A 19,191-nucleotide genomic window follows, 5' to 3' on the forward strand; every position below is an offset into this window, starting at 1 on the left:
GAACCCATATGGTTTAACACCCACTGGATAATAAATATTGGTATAAAAATAGAAGAGAATTTCTTTCTTTTTTTTTTTTTATAAGAAATTCTTTTTATTTTTTTATTTTTTTTTTTCAACGTTTTTTATTTATTTTTGGGACAGAGAGAGACAGAGCATGAACGGGGGAGGGGCAGAGAGAGAGGGAGACACAGAATCAGAAACAGGCTCCAGGCTCCGAGCCATCAGCCCAGAGCCTGACGCGGGGCTCGAACTCACAGACCGCGAGATCGTGACCTGGCTGAAGTCGGACGCTTAACCGACTGCGCCACCCAGGCGCCCCTCTTTCTTTTTTTTAATATGAAATTTATTGTCAAATTGGTTTCCATACAGCACCCAGTCCTCATCCCAACAAGTGCCCTCCTCAATGCCCATCACCCACTTTCCCCTCCCTCCCACCTCCCATCAACCCTCAGTTTATTCTCAGTTTTTAAGAGTCAACAAGATAATTTCTTAATGGGTTTATGAGTTAAATGCCTTTCAAAGATATTATATTTTAAGGTAACTTGAAAATACTGATTGTGAAAGGGTTATTAATCAGGGATAAGAAAAAATACCCTGCAGGATATTAATTACTTACTTAAAGTACTCATTTCTTTGCATACACTCAATATGTTTTTATCTTTGAATAAGCTATCTATCACATGGTGTCCTTGCATCTATAGTTGTCCCCCATCAGTTCATTTTCCATGTTGTAGCCTGGTGGTCTTTACAAAATGAAGATTTGCTTTGTCCCTTTCTTTATCCCCGTACCTCCTCCAAGACTGTGGCAGTCATACTACTGCATCTCACAGATCTCCAGCTACAGGGCTTATAATTGACCTAGGGCCTCACCTGCTAAGTTTGAACCCTATTACTACTTTTTCATTGAGGCCTTTGTTCAGAGTTGCTCCCCACTGACAACTGAGAGCTGCAGGATGATACTAAGGCAGGCACTTCCCCAGGAGATGTGGGACTCCTCTGAAGGGTCATTTAATACCCACTCATTCTTGAGATTTTTGCTCATATGTTATTTCTGGGGAAAACTTTCCCATTATTTTTGCCGAATCATGTTTACCTGCTCTACACATTCTTAGCACCAAGAACTTTAGTTCATAACAGGTATTACTGTTAATATTTTATATTCATTGAATGAATATTTGCTTCCACGGTGTCACCTGGACTGGACATTAAGCTCTTTGTAAGGGCAAAAACATGTCTTTTAAAAATTTTGTTTCACTTGGGACCACATCAAGATAAAAAGCTTCTGCATAGTGAAGGAAATGGTCAACAAAACAAAAGGCAACCAACGGAATGGGAGAAGATATTTGCAAATGACATATTGGATAAAGGGTTAGTATCCAAAATCTATAAAGAACTTATCAAAATCAACACCGAAAAAACAAATAATCCAGTGAAGAAATGGGAAGAAGACATGAATAGATAGTTTTCCAAAGAAGACAACCACAATACAAATCAAAACTATAATGAGATACCAACTTCACACCTGTCAGAATGGCTAAAGTTAACTATTCAGGAAACAACAGATATTGGCAAGGATGTGAAGAAAGGGGAACATTTTTACACTGCTGGTTGGAATGAAAACTGGTGCAGCCACTCTGGAGAACAACATGGAGGTTCCTAAAAAAATTAAAAAAAATAGAGCTACCCTATGACACAGCAGTTGTACTATTTGGTATTTATACAAAGGATACAAAAATGCTGACTCAAAGGGCACATACACCCCAATGTTTATAGCCATACTATCAACAATAACCAAACTATGGAAAGAGTTCAGATTTCCATCAACTGATGAATAGATAAAGAAGATGTGTTATTTATATGCAATGGAATATTACTCAGCAATGAAAAAGAATGAAAATGTGCCATTTGCAACAACGTGGATAGAACTAGAATGTAATATGCTAAGTGAAATAAGTCAGGGAAAGAAAAATATATGATTTCATTCATATGTGAAATTTAAGAAACGAAACAGATGAACATAGGGGAAGGGAAGCAAAAATAAGATAAAAACAGAGAAGGAGGCAAACCATAAAAGACTTAAATATAGAGAACAAAGTGAGGGTTTCTGGAGGGATGTTGGGTGAGGGGATGGGCTAAATGGGTGATGGGCATTAAGGAGGACACTTGTTGGGATGAGCATTGGGTGTTATATGTAAGTGATGAATCACGAAATTCTACTCCTGAAACTGTTATACACTATATGTTAACTAACTTAGTTAAATAAAATTTAAAAAAAACCCCCACACAATTGTGTAGACATAACTACATGAAAATAAAGAAAAGTGCCTTCACTTAAAAACAAACAAACAAACAAACAAACATTTTATTTTACTTCTGTATCCCCAGCTTCTAGCACAATGCCTGTCACATAGATGATCAATAAATACCTACTGAATGAATTAATTTAAATATGTAGTGCCCTCAGAAACCTAAAAGAATGTTAGTTAATCTGAAACTTTCCTATTACCAGTCTTCATTTCACATGTTAAATGTTAATAATCTCCCCTAATCTTCTGCCTCTTACATTTGTCATTCTGAAAAGACCAGGTTAATGAAGAGTTTTGCAGAACTCATGTTAAGTTGAAAAATACACTTGAAAAATTTCTCTTTGTGGTATATTCTTTTTTTTAGTATCAAAGTTAATATGTGCACAGTTGTCACATAGTTCCACAATGCTTTTAATGAAGAATAATACTCCCTACAACTCTATTCTCCCTCATTTTCTGTTTCCTAGAGCTTAGTGCTTTTTAGCGGTTTCTCTTTTCATTTTCCTTCATATCTCAAAATAACATAATTGTATGGCAACTTTTAAGTTTTTCACTTTTAGGCATCATTTATTGACTTCCTACCATAAAAGATTAGGCTTTACCTTTCTTTAATCATTTCCCACTTGTTACCAAGCACTGTACTGCATGTTTCCCATCCCCCTCATCCTCCTGAAAATTTCACATGTTAAGATTTTTATATTATTTTTGTGTTAGCATGATTATATAAATGCTATTTTCAGGTGAGCCCAGTACTATTCCTAGACATCTGCATAGGATCCCATGTCTTGTAAGCCAAACTTGAGAAATTTTTGCTCTGGCCCTGCTCCCTGGGGGAGGAATTCAGAAGGCCAAGTAAGCTGCCTTTTCAGATCTCACTCTGGGTCCCTGAATTACCTGCACAAACAACCCTGAGGCTGCTTCTAAACCCCATGCAGGCCCCATTATCATCTGTCCTGCTGAAGGGTGGATGGTGCTGTCTGTGTACACATCTAATGGGAAAGTGTTTGTGAGGGTATGATCTGAGCTAGGATAATATATGGGTTGGTGTCTACACATGCCCCAAAATTTCTTCAGTGTGTGGGTTGGAACTTGAGGCTGGAATAGAAGGGGATGGGCTCTTGGTCTGAGGCCAGTAGCTAGCTCTCCATCCACTGTTAAGTTCTGGCGTGGAACTCTGAGAAGTATATGGATTTTAAATTTAATCCTGGCTTTCTAGGTCATTTACTTAATGTAGGAGAATAGGATGTATTTTATTTAATACTTTTTTTAGTTTGATTTACATTTTAAAAACGTATAGTCATATGATACATGGTCCTTCATTTATCTTCCTCTGCCCCCTCCCCAAATGTTAGAGGGGGGCCTAACTTAGCCATGTGGTATACTGTGATTATTTTCTTTACCTGCATAGTTTTTAAAATTTCTTTCGGTTGGAATTAATAATATCTTGCTTTGCATTTGCTTTATTTTCTCTGTAGTTAGGTCTTATCCTTAATTTACTCCTCAGAAGTTTAAATCTCTTAATTTATAAAAAAATTCAGGTAATGTATTTTTTTCATCTTTTGGAGACATTCCTACTGGAGCTTGTTTTCTTCACTTGTTAAAATTGTGGTAAAATAGACATAGCACAAAATTATCATCTTAACCATTTTTAAGTGTACAGGTCAGAAGTATTAAGTATATTCATATTGTGAAATGATCAATATCATCCAACTCCAGAACTCTTTTATCTTGCAAAAGCCCAAACTCTATACCCATTCCTCCCTCCCTCTCATCCCTGGAAACCACCATTCTACTTTCTCTATCATTTTGGCTAATGTCAGTGCTTTACATAAGTGGATCATGTAGTATTTGTTTTTTTGTGATTGGCTTATTTCACTTAGCATAATGTCATCAAGATTCGTTCATGTTGTACCATATGTCAGAATTTCCTTTTAAAAGTATGAATGATATCCAATTATATGTATGTATCAAATTTTGCTTATCCATTCATCCAATGATGGACACAGGGGCTGCTACCACATTTTTTTTTTAAATTTTTTTTTAACGTTTATTAGTTTTTGAGACAGAGAGAGACAGAACATGAACGGGGGAGGGTCACAGAGAGAGGGAGACACAGAATCTGAAACAGGCCCCAGGCTCTGAGCTGTCAGCACAGAGCCTGACGTGGGGCTCGAACCCACGGACCGTGAGATCATGACCTGAGCCGAAGTCGGATGCTTAACCGACCAAGCCACCCAGGTGCCCCACATTTTAATTATTGTGAATAATGGTGCTATGAATATGAGTGTACAAATATCTCATTGAAAATCTCCTTTAAGTTCTTTTGGGTATATACCCATAAATGCAATTGCTGGATCATATGATAATTCTACTTAAAAAATGTTGAGCAACTCCTATACTGTTTTCCACAGTGGCTGTATCATTTTGTATTCCCACTAATAGTGTACAGGTGTTCCAATTTCTCCACATCCTCTTCAGTACTTGTTATTTTCTGATTGATTGCTTGATGATGGTGGCCATCTTAATGGGTGTGAGGTGGAATTTCATTGTGGTTTTGATTTGTATTTCTCTAATCATTAGTGATGTTGAGCATCTTTTCATGTACTTGTTTCCATAACATTTATGTATCTTCTTTGAAGAAATGTCCATTCAAGTTTTTTTTGCCAATTTTGGAGTTGCATTTTTTGTTTTATTGTTGAGTTTTAAGTTTTTCTATATATTCTAGATATTATTCCTTATCAAATATATCATTTGTGAATATTTTCTCCCATTCTTTGAGTTTCCTTTTTACTCTGTTGATAGATTTACTCTGTTGTCTTTTGATGCCTTTTTATTATGCATAGTCTATGGAGTGGTTCTCAAACTTTGTTAGATAGAATCACCTGGGGAAACTACTTAAAAATGGAAAGGCCCAAGTCCTGTACTTGCTTGAGTGAATTTGGGCTTCTGTGTTGTATAATATCTCCTCAATTGATTCTGATGCATATCTAATTGAAGAACAATAGGTCTGTGGGCACAGATTCTCAAACTTGGCTGCACATTAGAATCACTGGAGTCTCACACAGAGATTCTTTTTCTTTTAATTCAAGTATAATTAACATACAGTGTTATATTAGTTTCAGGTATACAATATAATGATTCAACAATTCTATATATTTCTCAGTGCTCACCGAGAGGAATGTACTCTTAATCTATTTGATTTGATTTGATTTGATTTGATTTGATTTTAGAGACAGAGTATGAGCAGGGAAGAGGGACAAAGGGAGAGAGAGAGAGAATGCTATGCAGGTTCCACGCTAAGCATGGAGCCTGAAGCAGGGCTCAATCCCATGACCTTGGGATCATAACCTGAGCTGAAATCAAGAGTTGGATGCTCAATGGACTAAGCCACCCAGAAGTCTCTCTTAATGCTTTTTAATCTATTGATACTTAAAATTTAAAAATTTTCATGAAGCCTAATTTGCCTATTTTTTTTCTCTTGTTGCCCATGTCTTTGGTGTCATATCTAAGAATTTATTTCTAAATCCAGTATTGTGAAGCTTTTGCCCTGTGTTTTCTTCTAAGAGTTTTATAGTTGTAGGTGTAAATTTAGGTCTTTGATCCCTTTTGAGGTAATTTTTGTATTTGGTGTTTGGTAGGGTCCAACTTCATTCTTTTGCATGTGGATATCCACTTTTCCTAGCACCTTTTGTTGAAAAGATTGTCCTTTCCCCATTGGATGGCCTTGAAACCCTTGTCAAAAATCATTTGACTAAATATGGCAGGGTTTATTTCCAAATTCTAGTATATTACATTGGTCTAAACATCTGTCTTTATGCTGGCACCATACTGTATTAATTACTGTAACTTTGTGGTAAGTTTTAAAATCAGGAAGTATGAGTCCTCCATATTTGTTCTTTTTCAAGAGTATGTTAGCTATTTGGGGTACCCTGAGATTCCATATGATTTTTATGATGGAGTTTTCTATTTTTGCAAAAAAATCATTGGGATTTTGATAGGGATCATATTAAATCTGTAGGTTGCTTTGGGTAGTATTGACATCATAACAATAGTAAGTCTTCTAATCCATGAACATAGGATATGTTTCCATTTATTTATGTCTTCCTTAATATCTTTCAGTAATGTTTTATAGTTTTTGTTGTGAAAGTCCTTTACCTCCTTGGTTAATTCCTGAGTATTTAATCCTTTTTTTGTTTGTTTTACAAGTTTGACTTTAAAATAGATTTGAATTCACAATGATTTCAATACATCAATCACTCCAGAACACAATGTGGAGGTATAACAATTATGTGATGACTTCTTAATAGTCCAAGGGGATAAAGACTCTTTTTCAAATATGGAAATAAATTAATCTTTCTACAGTATTAACTCTTAAAAGCTATTCTTCTTTATAGACTACAGTATTATTGTCAGTCTCATATACTTTTACTTAATAAAGAACCCCCTCTCCCCCACCAGGGGAAGAGATTTCTGGAGGTTTTCCCAGATATCTACAGCTATATTTTCTGTCATGTTTACAACATCTGCAAAGTATGGCACATCCAAATCCAGATTATTATGATCAAGGGGCTTCATAACTGTCTCCTCCATATACCCTTTGAGGTTGGTCAAATTCATAACCACTCCTGTAACAGGATCAGTCTCTCTATGTACAGTCACCACACCTTTATACTTGTGTCCATGGCATTGGGATTGTGGCATTTACCAGTTTAAAGTTTTCTTGGTTACTCAGAGTTTTGCTGTCATGCTAGTGGGTTGTGCTGGAAGAGACCAGGCAGGACACTTGTGCCTAGCAGATACCAAATGTAGCTGCTGCCCTCATCGCCTCTCCTCCAGTATTTTATCCTTTTTTTTTTTTAACCTCAAGAAGTTTCTTTTTTTCAAGATTTTTAAATTATTTTAATCTCTACACCCAACATGAGGCCAGAACTCACAACTCTGAGATCAAGAGTAGCATGCTCTACTGACTGAGTCAGACAGACACCCCCTAAAAGGGCTATCTTCCAGTGTATGTATGTATGTATGTATGTATGTATGTATGTATGTATGTATGTATTAAGTGATTTCTATGCCCAATGTGGGGCTCAAACTCATGACCCTGAGATCGAGTTGTATGCTCTACCAATTGAGCCAGCCAGGAGCCACAGTATTTTATTCTTTTTGATGCTATTGTGAATAGATTGCTTCCTTTAAAAAAAAAGAATTGTTTTTAATGTTTATTTATTTTTGAGAGAGAGAGAGAGAGAGACAGAGTGAAAGCGGCAGAGGGCCAAAGAGAGAGGGAGACACAGAATCTGAAACAGCTGTGCTGACAGCTCAGAGCCTGACATGGGGCTCAAACACACAAACTGAGATTATGACCTGAGCTGAAGTTGGATGCTTAACCAACTAAGCCACCCAGGTGCCCCTAGATTTCTTTCTTAATTTCTTTTCCATTTTGTTCATTGCTTATTGTATACAACTGCAACTAATTTTTGCATGTTGACTTTGTATCCTGCTACTTTGCTGAATTTGATTATTCTAGCAATTTTTTGGTGTGTGGAATCTTTAGGGTTTTCTATATGTAAGATCATATCATCTGTAAATAAAGATAATTTTACTTCTTCATTTCCAATTTGGATGCCTTTTATTTCTTTCTTGCCTAATTTCTATGGCTAGAAGTGGTAAAAGTGGGCATTCTTGCATTGTTCCTGATCTTAGAGGAAAAGCTTTCAGTCTTTTATCATTGAGTATGATGTTTGCTATGGGTTTCTCATATATGACCTTTATTATGTTTTGTTATCTTGAGGTCGTTTACTTCTATTTTTAGATGTTGAGTGTTTTTTATCTTGAAAGTGTGCTGAATTTTGTCAAATGATTTTTCTGCATCAGTTGAGATGATCATTGAGTTTTTCCTTCATTCTGTTAATATGGTGTATTATAATGATCAATTTTTACATTGAACTCTCCTTGCATTCCAGGAATAAATCCCACTTGGTCATGGTGTATAATCTTTCTAATGTGCTAGTGAATTAATTCAGTTTGCTAGTATTTTGCTGAGGAATTTTGCATCAGTGTCCATAAAAGATATTGGTCTGTAGTTTTCTTTTCTCATAGTGTCTTTGACTTTGTTATTAGAATAGCAGTGGCCCCATAAAATGAGTGAGGTAGTTTTCTCACCTCTTCAGTCTTTCTCAGCTATTTATTTGATTGGTGTTAATTCATGAATGGTGTTAGCTTACTCAATGTGTGGTAGAATTCACCAGTGAATCCATCCTATCCAAGGTTGTTCTTTGTCAGGAAATTTTTGATTATTGAGTCAATCTTTTACTGGCTATAGAACTATTTTGTTTTTCTATCTTTGTGATTTGGTCTTGGGCGATTTTCTGTTTCTAGGAATTTCTTTATTTCATCCAGGTTATCCAACTTGTTGATGTACAACTGTTCATAATACTGTTATAATTCTTTTATTTCTGTAGAATCAATAATAATGAATATAGATTCCTGATATTTGGAGGACAGAGTCTTTATTGCCCATTCTGTCTCCCACAAGCTATGTGCAAGCTGCTTCAGGAGCACGTGCATGGCTGCCTACCATGGAACTGAAACATGAGGACTGGGTGGCTGCTGCAGTGCTAAGAGCTGAAATTAGCTGAAATTAACTGCACTTTACAGTACAAGCCTTTCCCTGGAAGTGGCAAGCCTTCAATAGACTCCAGAGTTCCAAAATAGTTATATCACACAGATTCTGACAGTATATTTTTTTTATCAGGGTGGGGAGATGGATTCCTGGTGCTTCCAATGCTATCGTCTATCCTAAAATCATTCCCAACTGGAGCTTTCACCTTACTGTTGTCTAGACTGGTTGTTCTTTAGGCCTTCTACAAAGCTGGTATCTTTTTTTTTTTTTTTTAATTTTTTTAACGTTGTATTTATTTTTGAGACAGAGAGAGACAGAGCATGAGTGGGGGAGGGGCAGAGAGAGAGGAAGACACAGAATCGGAAGCAGGCTCCAGGCTCTGAGCCATCAGCCCAGAGCCCGACGCGGGGCTCGAACTCACGGAGTTCACGGACTGCGAGATCGTGACCTGAGCTGAAGTCGGACGCTTAACTGACTGAGCCACCCAGGCACCCCTACAAAGCTGTTATCTTAACGCACTCATCTCTCTCATTATGGGGATTCTTTCCACATCTTTGTTAATTGGCTCACTTTCCCCAAAGTCCCATGCCTTCATCTTTCTTGGTTTACTCATCCAACAGCCTTTTGAATAGAAGTAAGTGGGAGACAAATTTTTAATATATGTTTGAAAATCCTTTATTCTCAATTCATCTTTAATTGATATTTGGGTTGGATATATAATTCTAGATTATAAATATATAAATAATTTATATCATAATTTTGAAGGAATTTCTTCCAGTGTTTCTATTGAGAAAGTGTGACCCAATTTGATTCTTGATCCTTTGTGTATAAATTGATTTTATTTCTGGAAGTTTTAAGATTAGTTTCCGACTTACTTCTGATATTTCCTGATGATGTGCCTTAGAGTAGGTCTATTTTTATACACTGTTCTGTGCTCTCATGGATTCTTTCAATGTGAAAATGTATCCTTCAGTTTTGGAAAACTTTGTTTTCTCTTTTTTTTTTGTTTTGTTTTGTTTTTGGAACTCTTTTATTGTGATGCTGAACCTCTTGAACTTAGCCTCTAACTTTCCTATCTTCTCTTTCTTATTTTCATACCTTTGTCTTTTTGATTTTACTTTGTTGGAAATATTTTCATTGTTTCATCTAGTCATTTGATTGAGTTTTTCATTTCTATGACTATTTAAAAAGTAAAAGCACTTTTTTGTTTTCTGTAAGTTTCTTCTCTACAGTATTATATTCATGCTTTATTGGTGCAAGATCTTATTTCTTAGTGAGAATGCTAATGTTACAGTTTAAAAAAATGTTCTTTTTTGTGGCACCTGAATGGCTCAATCAGTTAAGCCTCCGACTTTGGCTCAGGTCATGATCTCACAGTTTGTGGGTTCGAGTCCCACATCAGGCTCTGTGCTAACAGCTCAGAGCCTAGAGCCTGCTTTGGATTCTTGTCTCCCTCTCTCTCTGCCCCCTCCTGCTCCCTTGCTGTCTCTCTCTCTCAAAAATTAATAAACATTAAAAAATTTTAAAAATAAAAAAATGTTCTTTCTCTTGAATGATCTCTATTTTCCTTGAAGTTCCTTTATCTGTCTTTGTTTTATTTTTCTCCAAAAATGTAGAGACGTTTTGCCTATGTCTATTGGTCCTTGTCTGTGGATTAATATTAAATGTGGTCCACTAAAAAGCTGACTGCATGTACAGAGCTTGTTGCCTGTGAACTTTATAATAGGCTGAGCTGATTTAGTTATTTCATGGAGGATATGCTCAAATATCAATATCTTTATTTTGTCTGTTGTCTTTTGGTCAGATTTTGCAAATAAAGATCTCTCCTGCCAGTGTTCTGTGATCCAAGTCAGGGAAGAGGTTTGGGATTTCAACATTCAGCCTCCTTCAGTATGATATTCCTTTAGTCCTTCAATATGGTATTCCTGACTTTGACTCTGCTTGGTGTCCCACTGCAGAGGATCTCTATTGTCCCTTTCCCTGGGGTGAGGTGATCTCATTGTGGTTTTGCTTTTCATTTCCCTGATGGCTAGTGATGTTGAGCATCTTTTCATATACCTGTTGGCCAACTGTATGTCTTCTTTGAAGACGTGTGTCAACTACTTTGTCCGTTTTATCAGTAGAAAAAGAAAAAATCCAAATATAGATTTACCTATTTCAAAGTTTATTTATTTATTTTTGGGAAAGACAAAGATAGCACAAGTGGGGGAGGGACAGAGAGAGAGAGAGAGAGAGAGAGAGAGAGAGAGAATATCCCAAGCAGGCTTCGCACTGTCAGCACAGTGCTGGATGTGGGGCTTGAACTCACCAACTGTAAGATCATTACCTGAGCTGAAACCAAGAGTCAGCGCTTAACTGACTGAGCCACCCAGGTGTCCTCAAATATAGATTTAAAAACTGATGCATAAATGCTTTTGGAACTCTAGTTTATAGTGCTGAAAAACTGAAAACTACACGAAAACCCCATATAGAAAAATGATAATAAAATTATGGTATATCTATATAATAAATATTATATAACAAAAATATTTGTGTAGCATTTATAGTAATATGTTAAGGGATAAAAGTGGAATACAAATTTAAGTGTGATAGTTTCACAACTATATAAAATGCATTTAAAACATAGAAGGAAATGCACTAGAGTATTCATAACATTTGGCTTTGGATTGTGAGATTGTGAATATCAATTATTCTTCTGTTTGCTTTGATGCATTTTCTAGATTTTTCCCAAGGGATGTTTGATATTGTAATTAGGAAAAATTAACTATAAGGATAATCACAACTCTCTTTCCATGTAAAATTTAACTTATTTTATTTCTCTGACTTTTTTGGTACCATTCTACCTTTCTTTTTCTCCTTTTTAATAAAAGTTATTTAAAAATGTTTTTACTCTCTCATTTCTTCACCAACTTCAGTTTTCTTTCCCATTTTTTTCTTAGTGATTTACCCAACTTTATGCTGTGCTTTGTAATTCTGCATCTTGCCATTTTCTCTGTTATGTTCTGTCCGGTCCTTTATTTCCTTTCTTATATCAAGAATATCTCTTTTGGAAGATTCTCATTTTATTGCCTCAAAAGTGACTTTGTCTCAATCGAAGCCTTTTCCTATATACCTCATATCTTTTAAAGCTCTGCATTATAGTTTTTTTTTTTAAAGTCCAATACAGTGATCTCTATTCTAACAGCTTAACAATTTCATAGTAAGATTTTCTATTTTCGGTAATACTTTGTTAACAATATAATCTGTATATTATGAACACTGTCAGGTGTAATTCCTTCCTCAAATTTCACATTATAGCATCAAGCTTATGGAGCATGTAAATATTAAATGTTAAAAAAAATAAGGGGTCATGGTGTATATTTCTTTTCTGTGTTTCGAATCTTTAATAGATGTATTTGAAGAGATGATTATATATATTTTTTCTTTTAGACTTAAGTTCTGTCTCTCTTCCCCTGTCCTCCCACATATTCAATAAAATTTTCTTTGTTATTATTTTCCCAACTCAAATTTACTCTTGGTGGTCATACTTAGAAGGTTGAGGAAACAAAATGAGTTTTCAAATTATATAACTTTCCGCCTTTGTGTTCCCTCTTTATATTTTGTTTCCATGGAAAATATCAAGTAGACCTAAGTAATCTTTGGTAAGGCAGTCAGAGCTTTTGGGAAAGAAGATTAAGGACCATAGGTTCAGTTTTGAGGAGTGGCGCCCTGCAGCCCCATTGTCATATGAATGCTGTACAAGCAGTCTATGGAGTGCAGGAGTGTGCTCCTTAAGGATAGAACATTCCAAACACCCTTGACCTACTTCACTTTACTTCAGCCCAAAGATGGAAACACTGTCACATACCTCTTTGAAGGTCCTCCAGGACAGGTCCCTGGGACAGTGTAGGGGTAAGTGTTCATGAAATTAGGTGTTTTTTTTTTTTGCTCTATTTGGATTTATTCATTGGAGACTGATGAAACAATAGGACATTTTCCAGCTTAGATTTATTGACACACAGGATATTTTCCTTAGAGGGATATGGAGGTTAGGGGAAAAAAATATGAATTGAATTTATTTCGCTCCGCATCTGCCAGTTTATAGCTATTGCTGTAAGAAAAAGCTTTGATAGATAATAGCCAGGGAAAATTCCTGTACCTTCTGGCTTTGCTTCCAGCTGGTCTCTTGGGGAGAGCCATTAATAAATCCTCAGATGGGGGTGGGGAGGAGAGGACACTTCCCTGTCACATAAAATATTATTTTAAAAGTTGATCAAGGCAGTTTAGTAGCAAACCTCCTTCTCGTCTCCTGAAATTTATGCCCTTGCTGCTGATTTTTTTTTTTTAGTCACAGAGAGCTACAACATACAGACAGAATTCCTTTTTGTTTATACTCAGCAGGGTTTCTGCCTTTTAAAGACTCCAATCCTTCTGTCATCTATACTTTCTCATAACACATCGCTACAAAATTAAATTAAAAAAATCAAAACACTAAAAATAACCTATGACTATGCAGTCTTAAGTGGGGATATGAGGGCTGCCCCAGATTGGGGTTCTGGAGCTTTATTCATTATCACAACCCTTTCATGAGTTATATGGACTGATTGTGAAATGTCTATTTTCCTATGTCTTGATCCCATGGGACAGATCAGCTCTGAAAGAAAGAAAATGGTTTTTGGCTTACTACTATCCATCTTCTTTTCATTTCCCTCTCATTTCTGTTTCTTTGTTCCCCTAGATGTGTCTCCTAGTATACACCACACCCACACAGACCCACCCACCCACCACACACACACACACACACACACACACCATACAGACATCACACATACATACAGACACACAGACACCATACAAACACATGTCATGTACCCATACACACTTTTAGACATCACATATGCATATACACACAGACACCATGCGCATATATACACACACACCACCCAGACATCACGTACAGACCCACACAGATACACATGAGTAAACCTTAGTTTAGATTTTTGATATATATTGATGGCTTTTACTGATAGTTTGTATGTTGTTGTGGCATTAATTCAGTAATATTACTTGGCAATATTTGATATCATCAGAGAACCCTTACAGATGTGGAATACACTCTATTTTCTCTAGAGCTCCCTGGTTCTATATGACTCACTGCAGATTCCATTCTTTATTAGGCTGTGGTAATTAATCATGAGTCGGGACTAAAAATGAAAAAATGGAAAACTTGAATAAGGAAGCTTAACTATATGGAGACTATTTTGTTACGGCTAATGTCCAATAATCAGGGTTTTAGTGAATTTTCTAATTCTTTCTGGTTTACTCAGTATAGAAAAAATATATGCTGAGCTTGAATCTACTGCAAAATGTAAGATATGTGGAATATAAAATCATTTATGACATTCAAACTGAGTGTTAACTGATTATCACAAATAACATTAATAAAGGAGGATCACTTCATTTCAAATGTTATTATTGTTTTTGGTTAAGGAGTGCTAAAAAGAACTTGAAAAATAACTGTGTTGATTGCAGGGTATAATAGGAAGTGGTTTAAAAAACCCAACCTCTTCTAATAATGATAATTACAGATTTCTAAACTGTACTATAGGATATAATGTACTATAAAAATGAGATAAGTGTAAATAGCAATATCAGAGAAGAAAAACAATATATGAAATGAAATACAAACTTTAAAAGAGCAAGAAGTTACTTAGAAGCATTGTTTATTTATATAAACAAAAGCAAATACCATTTTAAGTCATCATTTCTTTTTAAGTTAATGACAGTAGAATGAAGAATAGTTTCCAATTGGAATTAAGGTTTTCCTAGATTTTATGAAAAGACTGAAAGTAATGCTTTGATATAAAATCCTCAAAGAAATGTGGTGAATTCTCTTTAAGAAAGAAATGGATATTTCAAATTCATTGAGTTTTTACAGTTTCTATATGTACATTTTTCTAAACTTAAAAGCATATTACATGAAGTTTTAAAAATTATCTTTCTCTCTAAAGTGCTGAAATGTTGGGGTTTAATTTTTATTCTCTAATTGTGCAAAGAAGCTGTTGACCTTGGTTGCCAAGCCACAGAAATTTACATAATTTGCCAGGTAGAATGATTGTCATTCAAATGACAATGTTCACATTCTTCTACTGATCACAGTATTTTTAGAGTGAAAGAAACATTCAACAATTGCAGGTTCAAAGTTCTAAATGTGACCTTCAATGCAATGGTTTCATTCAGCTTCAGTGCACAAAGTTTTCCATTTGCTGGGTTTAGTAGGTTTGAAAAAAAATTAAATAGAGAATTTTAATTATGAAGTAAATTGAAAACAGGATTTTTTGTATTATTAATCCACAAAGCTCTTAAAATCATACAATGGCAAAAACCATGAAGAAATACTATTCCATGTTGAACAGATGTATCTATATGAGCACAAATGAAGACATAATTCTTTGTTGTATTCCTTTATTTTTTTCAGTCTCTGATTCCATGTTTAAGAGTTTGGATTATAATTGATTGTGTACTAAATTGGGAAGCGTGTGTAATAATGCTGAACACTTTTTGTTACATGATGTCCAAAGCAGCTCTCACAAAACCCAGGAAATATATTTCTACATTTTTGGGAGTTTTCTTTCAAATAAAATTGAAATAATAAAAGATAAAAACTTTTGCAAAGGCTTTCACTGATTGAAGAGAAGCTTGAGGATGGAGGAGGAGGAGAGTAGAAGAGTGTGGATCATATTTTGAGGCATACAAAACAGCAGGCAGAGGTCTAGTCTACTAGAGACTAGAGGTCTAGTCTACTCTTTGGGAAATTAGGAGAGCTGTATTCAAATCTTAAGTCCTTTGTTGAACTTTTGGGAATATCTAAGAAGTAATCCAAGCCTTCACTGTCTGAGTTGGGGATAATAATGCTAGTGCTGGAATGAGGGTGATTTAACTGTGACATTTACTGCTCCATTGATTGGCAGAGTTTATTTGGAAGACGTGACAGACTTGGCAGCTGTTCACAGTTCACTGGTGTAGGTCCTTCAGAATAGTTTCACATGCAAAAGGAATACATTACATGGTCTTTTCTCTGAGAGAGTGTATCAGTTTGGAATGGCTAGGTTATACTCTGGTAGCAAACAACCTTAGGATCATAACATCCTAAAATGGCTCTAACAGTGCTAGTTGGGTTGAGAAGAATAAAGTTAAGTTCATACAGAAGGGGTAATAGCATAAATTAATGGCAACAGAATTTAAAGCAGCAAAGTGGTAGTGGGTAGTGAGTGCACTTTTGGTGCCCATGGGATGACATTTTGCTTCTCTGTGGTACTCACTAGTAGGGTAAAAGAAACAATCCCAAGTTTCATTGTCATTAGTGCAAAGTATTTTTTTTAATTTTTTAAAATATTTATTCTTAAGAGAGACAGAGCACAAACAGGGGAGGGGAAGAGAGAGAGAGGAAGACACAGAATCTGAAGCAGGCTCCAGGTTCTGAGCTGTTAGTGTGGAGCCCAACGTGGGGCTGGAACTCATGAACCTTGAGATCATGACCTGAGCCAAAGTCAGACGCTTAACCAACTGAGCCACCCAGGCTCCCCAGGCCGAAGTATTTTAGGAAGACAAGGAAAATATAATGGTGATGACCAGGGAAACTTGTTTATGACCATCATATAATTTCATTTTTGATCTTTAAATTGAATTCCCAAACAAGATGTATTACATCAGCTATCTTCTAGGAGCTGGGTATTCTCTACCAAGAAGTCAAAGAGCTTTCTCAATCATTTTGAATTTCAAGTCAGTGATAAACGATTTCCTCAAAAGAACCCAGTGGAAGCGAGATTTTAGTCCTACATTCCTTTTCCATTTATATTTCTGTTCTACAAAGTAACTCCCTTTGCGGTAATGTGAACTAAGCACAGACTACAGCTATCTCAGACTTTTGAGGGTGTGAAATGGCAAAAACTAAACTGCACACTGAATAAAACAAAACAGATGAATTTATTGCAGGGCTTTTGATCTGCAAGCCAAGAAATTCAAGCCTACAGGAGCAATGAGTTTTGAGTTGCTTACAATACTAAGGGATTTTTATGGAGTAAATGCAGAAGTTCTTTGGCTTTTTCAGATAAGCCTAGCCATCTTCTTCTCTATTTGGTTCAGGGTAGCTGGGTCAGAGAAACAGGAAATCTAGAAATTGTGTGAATGGACTTGGTGTTTGGGTATTGGTTGATGCCCTCTGCTGATTTCCGAGAAGAGCTGAAAAATCCTGTAAGTTTGGTTAAGTTTTTGTTTTTTTTTAATGTGCCTGGGTTGACCATGTCCATTTTGTCCCTGACATAAGTGACTTCATTTTGGTTTGGTTCTACAAAAGTAACTAAGATCTTTGCCAGAACATATTATGCGTAGAGCCCCAAATTAGTTTATAACACACATAATAAGAATATATTGACCTATCTCAATTTTCTTGCATTTAAAAACACATTGCTAATGTCCTAGGAAATACCTCTTTCCCTCTGCATTTAAAATGGATGGTATACTACGTGGCAATGAGAAAGAATGAAATATGGCCTTTTGTAGCAACGTGGATGGAACTGGAGAGTGTGATGCTAAGTGAAATAAGCCATACAGAGAAAGACAGATACCATATGGTTTCACTCTTATGTGGATCCTGAGAAACTTAACAGAAACCCATGGGGGAGGGGAAGGAAAAAAAAAGAGGTTAGAGTGGGAGAGAGCCAAAGCATAAGAGACTCTTAAAAACTGCGAACAAACTGAGGGTTGATGGGGGGTGGGAGGGAGGGGAGGGTGGGTGATGGGTATTGAGGAGGGCACCTTTTGGGATGAGCACTGGGTGTTGTATGGAAACCAATTTGACAATAAATTTCATATATTAAAAAATAAATAAATAAAATAAAATAAAATAAAATGGATGGTATTCACCTAGGGGGTCCTGGATGGCTCAGTCCATTAAGTGTCTGACTCTTGATTTTGGACTCTATTTCAATTCAGGTCATTATCTCATGGCTCGTGGGATAGAGCCCCACATTGGGCTCTGCACTTGGCATGGAGTATACTTGGGATTCTCTCTCTTTCTCTCTCTCTCCTTCTCTGTCCCTCCCCCCACTTATGTGCTTGCTCTCTCGCTCTTTAAAAAAAAATGGATGGTATTCATCTGACTCTAAGGTTTGTGATGGAGAATTTGAACATGTTGGAAAACTGTTTACATCCCACGTTTTCTACTTCAGTGACATCTCTGTGCAGGTGTGTACTGAACTGTAGCAATTTCTCCTTTGCGGTCTAGAAGAGAAATAAATTTGAAGCATAAAAAACGTACCTGGATGTCTAGCACATACTAGGCAATTTAGTTGGAGTCAGGAATGTGCATTCTCTAGTTGCTAGGATATGGCATTTCCTGTACTTTTGCAAGGAGAAAGAGGTACAAAGATATATTTGAGTCAGATTAATTTTAATTCTGACTGCCTTTAATTATTTTTTTATTTTTTTATTAAAATTTTTTTAAACATTTATTTATTATTAAGAGACAGAGAGACACAGAGCATGAGCAGGGAAGGGGTAGAGAGAGGGGGAGACACAGAATCCGAAGCAGACTCCAGGCTCTGAGCTGTCAGCACAGAGCCTGACACCGGGCTTGAACTCACAAACTGTGAGATCATGACCTGAGCTGAAGTCAGATGCTTAACTGACTGAGCCATCCAGGCGCCCCTAATTATTATTTTTAGAGAGAGAGAAAGTATGCAAGAGGAGGTGGGGGTGAAATATGTGCCATACATAGGCAACTTTACATCGATAATTTTAATAGCTATTCCTCAGTTTTCAGTTGTTTAAAATCATTTATTAAACTCCCCAACTTGTTAGTATTTTACTGCAGTTCATTTAATTGTATAAAAAAATTCAAAAATGAGCAGTCTATTATAGTAAAGAAAATGCATCATTTTAATAATTGAACATACCAATCAATCAACTTAGTTCTTATTACAAAGGGAAAAAAATGAGTAAAACTATGTATATGTAACAGTCAACATCTTGCCTAGAATAACTACTTAAGTAGGTAGCTGGTTAATGGTATTCAACAAATATTTTTTAAAAATTTACACAGTGTTATTTTAGTTTCAAGTGTACAATATAATGAGTCAACAATTCTATACATTACTCAGTGCTAGTCATAAGTGTACTCTTAATCCCCTTCACCTATTATGTCCCCTCTGGTAAGTATCAATTTGTTTTCTATAGTTAAGAGTCCGTTTTTTGGTTTGCCCCCTTTTTTCTTTGTTTAGTTTC

At 36.0% G+C, this 19,191-nt stretch overlaps 1 protein-coding gene and 1 pseudogene across 1 annotated transcript in view; one reads left to right on the top strand and one right to left on the bottom strand.

Annotated features, from left to right (window-relative positions):
• METTL4 (methyltransferase 4, N6-adenosine) overlaps positions 1–19,191 on the top strand; it is a 249,810-nt gene that overhangs the window by 197,400 nt on the left and 33,219 nt on the right. The gene's annotated exons all lie outside the window — the stretch shown is intronic.
• On the bottom strand, positions 6,688–13,366 carry LOC122203968 (annotated as a pseudogene).

The sequence above is a fragment of the Panthera leo genome, chromosome D3, assembly GCF_018350215.1.
Source record: "Panthera leo isolate Ple1 chromosome D3, P.leo_Ple1_pat1.1, whole genome shotgun sequence".
Taxonomy (NCBI): Eukaryota; Metazoa; Chordata; class Mammalia; order Carnivora; family Felidae; genus Panthera; species Panthera leo.